The sequence below is a fragment of the Oratosquilla oratoria genome, chromosome 3, assembly GCF_046742065.1.
Source record: "Oratosquilla oratoria isolate Oo_2021 chromosome 3, ASM4674206v1, whole genome shotgun sequence".
NCBI classification, from domain to species: Eukaryota; Metazoa; Arthropoda; class Malacostraca; order Stomatopoda; family Squillidae; genus Oratosquilla; species Oratosquilla oratoria.
In genome coordinates this window covers 5,736,878-5,744,436 of record NC_134779.1, presented here as the reverse complement: position 1 = coordinate 5,744,436, position 7,559 = coordinate 5,736,878, and positions in this window count along the sequence as shown.

The window sequence follows — 7,559 nt, the reverse complement described above, 5'->3', positions numbered from 1 at the left end:
ATACATTAGATATTGACAATAATGAAATTGATAGTAAATATCTAAGAAAGGCTCCAAGATAATACACAATGCGCATGATATTTTGAAAATGATGAAGTGATTTTCATTAGTGCTATGTTAAGTTGTATGTAAATAGCCAAGAAAGGCTCCTAGAAGATACATAGCTAATATTGAAGGCAAGGTAGAAGGTATGACTGTCAATGACTGAAGAGTAGAGGATATTATTGTCAGTCAATATTGAACATACGAGGTTCCTTGTCACTTTTACTGTTGCTGGTCACGTATACATTGATTACACATTTTACGTGTTTTGCTCGGTGCGATCATCGCATAACGATGATCACTCATGGCTCAATGATGATCGTCAAACAATTGTCTAGAGCACTAATTCTTTGTCTTTGAATCGAGCGGTTTTACCTCGAACTGCAAATATGATGCCAGGTATGATGCGCGTCACCCGCCATTAGGGCTGTGGTAGTACGCTAACAATCGCACCGAGCTAAACGTACCTTAAGCTGTGACTCGTAAGGCATAAGTACTTGATTATTTCCATAAACAAACTTCAACTCCTAGGGTTTTGTTTAGCATTTTCATATATATGCCCACAGCTGCCGAACGAAACCTGATCCACTTAAGTGTTAAAATTACCACAGTTATGACCAACTCTCCGAGTTCCTGTCTGTATATCCAAACACGCTCCAGATAGAATGCGAGGAGCCTACGTTAGGAGGCGTCGAGTAGTTGCGGTCGAAGCTCTATGCGCTTGAACTGTTGGAGTAGGTAACAAATAGTCAATGATGTGAATCAGAGAAGAGTGCGGAATACGAACCCACAGCTAAGCGAACACGAGACCAGTGCGATTACACCAGCAGCACCGCATACATATTTTCTTATCTTAATGTTCATAATTTTTTTCTATACGTTCACTGATTATGTATGATGCGACCCTATCCCCATCCCTCTGAATGTGCTCACAATCACAGGATCATTTTAAAGTTGGTCAATGGCATCAGTCTTTCATTCAAGTTTTGGACCCCCCACCCCATTTTCTTTTATTCCCATTCCCATTTTCAAAGTTGCAGTCTTCTGGCGCGTTTGAAAAAATACATTAATTCTCAGTTTTATGTACCCTATCGTCCTGCTATCAAAATCTAACATTGTTTATTCTATATTGACATTGGTACCTCTCTTTATCTTTCCATTCATAGCTATAGTTCATGAAGTCAGACTCACCGAGATCATAAAGCCGTCCTTGCTAGACTTCTGAGGGAGGTTTTGTTCGCCAAAGGAGATCAACACGAAAGAGGAGTGGCCGAGGCACTTGACAGAATAATGAGCAAACACGGTATTGGATAACAGAACACAGACACTGTAATTGCTCTCATACTTAAAGGGACACCTCGCGTATGCGGAATTCTGTTCTTCGCTCGATGCAGTGGGAGAAGTTGAATTGCGTAATTAGGTGGACTTGAAAGAGAAAAGACGAACAATAAAGTGTGAACATTGAACCACTCGTGGAAGTGTTTGAAGGGGAGAAAATAGACAATTGCCCAAGATATACGAGGATAAATGGCAATAGAGCCATATTTTCCCGTCAGCTTTTATCTAATTGAAAGTCTGTGGACTCGAACAAGATCTGAATATGATACACCCTTCAATTCGTAAGTCAGTAGATTCCAAATTAAGGGGCGCCTTCTCACCATTCCCCAGGGAAGCTTGAAATAGATTCAGGGGGAGTCTGTGGATCAGTCTAACAAATTTTAAAACGTTGCAAGTACAACAAACGCGTGCGCGCGCACACACACACACACACACACACACACACACACACACACACACACACACACACACACACACACACACACACACACACACACACACACGCACACACACACGCACACACACACACACACACACACACACACACACACACACACACACACACACACATGCACATACACACACGCACACACACACACACACACGCACACACACACACACACACACACACACACACACACACACACACACACACACACACACACACACACACCACACACACACACACACACACACACACACACACACACACACACACACACACACACACACACACACACACACACACACACACACACACACACACACACACACACACACACACACACACAGTAACTATTTGGTAAAGTGTTTCCCTCCAGTGATACTAGACAATTTGATATATTTTCTGCGTTGAATTACCAAATGGTAATACATAATTAACCTATATAAATATAAGAAATAGTGTGGCTGAGGACTTCCTATCTATCTATATACCAAGAGATTTTTCCTCCTTATAAGGGATCTAGCCAAGTCAAAGGCACGTACTTACTCCCACCCATTACACTCCCATCCATCAACCTTTCCTCCCTATCATCTTAGCTTCTCATGGATGATAGATCATCCCTATATACCGCCCATTGGCCTATCAGAAGCAATGTGGTAAGACGCAATACATCCACAGTAAAGCCACTTCACTTAATCGACATCTCCCTTCCCTCCCCTTCTCCGTCCCCTTATGCAGAAAAAGAGAAGAAAGGAGAAATCCCCTCGGGCTGCGTTAAAATATCATTCACACATAAGCAGCCCCTACCCCCATCCCCCGCCCCTCCCTTCCTTGCATAACATTATCACCCATACACATTCATTCTCCATTCATCCCTATCTCCTGCCTTTTCCCTTCCTTGCTCAACAGACATTACCCTCTTGATCAACGGCCTCTCCACCCCATCTATTCATCTCATCTTCGGTCGTCCCCTGAAATTCACTCCCTCTACCTCTGCCTTCCACATCATTTTTACTAATCATTCATCACTCATTTTTTCCATGCCTAATAATTCCTGCCATACTTCTCAGACATTTAATCTCAAACACATTTGATTTTTTTTTTCATTTCTGCCTCTCTTATATTTTAAGTCTCTACCCCATACAAAGTCATAAACAGAATCACCTTTCATACAATCCTAGGAAGTGTAACAATGGAACAAAATGTTTGGCATCCGATATTTTGAAAAATATTTCAACAGGTTTTAGTTCTCATTTTAACAGCAAAACAATTTCTGTTAACATTTTAAACCGAATGTGAAATGCCAGTATATATCCTTTCGCTTTCATCTTCCCAGGAACTATTAATGTTGCAGAAAGCCAACTAAAAAAAAAAATTATAATAAAATAGGGTTTTCAACGAAATATCACTGGAGTGCAAAGACAAATTTGTGAAGTGAAAATTACAAAGCTTTATATGTACATACATACTGTACACGCGCACGCACACACACACACACACACACACACACACACACACACACACACACACACACACACACACACACACACACACACACACACACACACACACACACACACACACACACACACACACACACACACACACACACACACACACACACACACACACACACACACACACACACACACACACACACACACACACACGGAGAACAAGCTCGGCAGCCATTGTGTACAGACCTACTTCCAAGTGCACTACAGTTTTCGCTAATTGTGAAGGCTCTGCTGAGCCATGCTCACACCTAATAGTGCTGAAACTTACTGTGACTTGCAGGGAACGGGGAGTGATAGAATAAATAGATAACATAGTGATATTAGTCAAAAATTGAGGAAAACATTAATCATACCCACCCCGTTCCGAAAATCTTGGACCCGCGCATGCGCAGTACGAGGTGTGAGACGTCATAGGTACGTCACACACCCATTGATGTAACGGCAAATTACAGTAAGACCCAGTGAATAACTACTGCCGTTTCAAAATTTGGTGTTTGAACATAATCTCTGTAGCTTTGAAAGTTGAAAGCCGTGACGAGTATCCGTGACGGTACTGACTGCTGTTGCGCATGCGCACTGCGTTCTTGTGACGTCATGACCCGTCATCATTACCCCCCTGCTAAGTGTTGACGTTATCGCCTGTACCCCTGCGTCATGGATTACACTGGACCCGCCACCCTTGCTGATCTACAGATGGATTTAGCCCTCAGTGAGGAGGAGGATACAAACATTGAACACTGGCCACCCTTGATGCCATCGTCAAATCAATGTAGTCCTGTCTCAATAGTTCCGTCCACATCCGACGGATCCCGTCAAGCCTACGTCGCTGCCACGTCTGGCAAGCGGCATATGGATGACAACTCTGACAACGGTAGTGAGTTACGCGCTCCTGCTGCCAAGACACCCAAACCCGCACCGATCCCTAATTCACCCAGGAACGACAAAAAACCGTCACCCTCTTTAACACTGCCTCCTCGGCAGCATGCTGCTGCTCCTAAACCTACACTTCCAGCTTTTGCTCCCCGTGCGGATTACATGAAGTTTGTCTTCAGAGAAAATCCATCCGTAGAAACGAAGCTTCGTTGGCTTGCTGAAGTCAGTAAAACATTTCAACTCCAAAGAGATCTCGCCGAGGTTAAGATGGCTGCTGTAAAGTCTCGGTACGTATACATCGCACGGTGCCGCCAAGACATCGTCGAGCAAGTAACTGCAGGTGAATTTCTTTCTCTCATCCTTGATGTACAAGACTCCCCGGAGAGACCACGAAGATATCCAAATTATTTGATAACTCGGTACCCTACCAATGTGGATCCCTCACTCTCACTGGAACTCTCTGGTGTTCACTCTGCACGCCGTTTTCGTCAAAATGGCGTTCCTATTAATCGCATAGTTGTGACTTGGAACCTGACCGACCCGCCTCCTACCACTGTCTCCTTCAGTTTTCTCCCCTGCCTTCCTGACTGTGAAATACTCAAAATTAAGAACGACACACCTACGTGTTACCGATGTTGGCAGGTCGGTCATATATCTCGTTATTGCCATGCAACAGAGAAGTGTGCATGGTGTGCTGATACCCACGACTCCCGCACCTGCCTTCACCGCTCCCCACCACCACCTCCTGACTCTACCTTGGCCGACAGTACCTCACACTCACCCAGCCAGCATGCACCTACCAACGTCCACTGGAAGTGCCCTCGGTGTAACAAGCAAGGAGTAAATGTCTGGCACGGTTGTGCCAGACGCCCTGTGACGCAATCAGCCCCCCCCCCCCGCCGCCCATCACTACACCAAATATACCTATTGTCCCTGCTTCGTCTGCTACGTCGGAGTCCGACCAGATCCTTGAACTACGTAAGGCTGTCGCTACCCTCATGTCTCGCTGCAAAACCCTAGAAGAACGGTATGATACATTTGAAACACGTATAATCGATCTCGCCACCAAACAAGACTCCACAGATACAATACTCACTACTCTTGTTGAGGGCCAGAAGGCAATGATTGCCACTGTTTCCTCAATTGATGCTAAATTCAATGCTCTCTTTTCCCACCTAGATACGACGAATCAGAAACCATTACCTCGTTCCCCCCCATCAAATGGAGTACAACACGCTATTCTACGCCCTACCGCCACCTCCCACCTAGATACGACGAATCAGAAACCATTACCTCGTTCCTCCCCATCAAATGGAGTACAACACGCTAGTCTACGCCCTACCGCCACCTCCACCCACAGCTCTCGCAAAATCAAAGGGAACCTTCAATAGTTATATGGAGCTTCGTGTCTTTTCCTGGAATTGCTGCGGTATAAGGGACTAGATGAGACTTCAGCTCTAAAGGGATATATTTATAAGAACAACCCTACTGTCATCTTTATTCAGGAAGCCTTTGTGGGACCTTTGCTTGGCGAGAGACAGGCTCCTACACTCTCTGGATACGTCTCTTATGTCCACCCAGTCAGAAACGGGCTCATAACATATGTGCATTCCTCGATACCACACCAGCTTCTCCGTACCTCGATCGATGCAAACATGACCTATCAATTGTTGGAGGTAGCAATAGGACATGACAAGTTACGTTTGTGTAATGTCTACTCAGCCCCGGGAAGAATAAACTTGGCTGCCTTGCCCTTACCTACGCTGCGTGGTGTTATCTACATGGGGGACTTTAATGCCCGCCATCCTGACCTGGGTGGTACTTCTCCAATCCCTAACCGGAATGGACCTCGACTTTTGGATTACGTACGACAATACAGACTCACGCGCTGGGATACTGGTGGTGCCACACACTCCCATGGAGGTACTCTGGACTACATATTCACATCAGGACTTGTTGCATCACGTGTCGAGTGCTTCTCCATCCCCGTGCTCTTCTCTGACCACATTGCCCTTGGCCTCCACTACACAATACCTGCTACACCCTCCTCCTCTTATGCCCGCACCTGCATCCGGATACCTCCCAAATACTGTCCGACGTACATCTCCTACATGACCACTCTGCTTCCTACTTTCAACATTCATTCCCCTGATGAGTTATATTCCTCACTGGTGAAATCAACCCACAACTTTTACACCCGATATGTCACCAGACCTCATCTCACCCGTAGTCCTCGGCTTCGCACAGGGTCGCTTGATGACCGTGTACAGACAGAGAGGAAGGCGATGGAACATGGCCTTACCTTCCAAAGACAACCATCTCCTGCTCATCTTCAACAATATCAGACGTCACGTGACGAATTGATAGGTCTACAACAGTGTGCCCAAACTGACTCGTGGCATGCCCTTACTGACAGCATCAATCATCTTACCAGCGTAGGAACTATGTGGCACAAAATCAACAAAATTGTAAAGAAACGACCCCGCACTGCACTCCATCATAGTCCGATGGAATATGCCCAGACACTAATTGACACCTGGTCTACACAATCAAGCCTTGATAACCTCCCAACACCTGTTCAAGATGCCCTTTCTTCCCAGGCGAACCTTCGTACTCTCCGTTTGGTAGATGCTCTGTTGCAGTTAGATAAAGAGGATGACGTACCCATCACACCACAAGAGCTTCAGCGTGCCCTCACTCGAGGTACGGCGACAGCTCCCGGTGAAGATGGGATCACATACTCTGTCTTACGTCTTCTCCACAAGGTCCCAGATAACCCACTCTTACAACTTTTTAATATGTGCTTTCAGAGGGGTTACGTACCCAGCGCCTGGACCTCCAGTATTATAGTGCCCATACCTAAACCCGGCACTGATAAATTTCGTCCCATCTCCCTAACCTCGTGCTTCTGCAAGGTGCTTGAAAGAATATTCCTCAACCGTCTGATATTTCGTATCCAATCCAAGCTTTCACCGCGACTGTATGGTTTCCTGCCACAGCGAGGTACACACCACTGCCTTCTCGACCTCTACACCCGCCTCTCACCCACCAGTGTTGTCGCATTCATCGATCTCAAGAGTGCCTTTGATATTGCAAACAGGGACATCATACTTGATCAGCTCGTGGCTTTTGGTATCAAGGGTAACTTGTTGAGATGGATAAGAAGCTACCTTAGCAACAGAACTGCTCAAGTCCTTTTTAGGGGCGCATGCAGTACCTCCAGAAATTTTGACTTAGGTACTCCACAAGGTGGCGTTCTCAGTCCTTTTCTCTTCAATGCCAGTCTTCACCGTGGGAGGGAATGTTGTACCACACTGCACACAATACACTTACCTAGGTGCCCC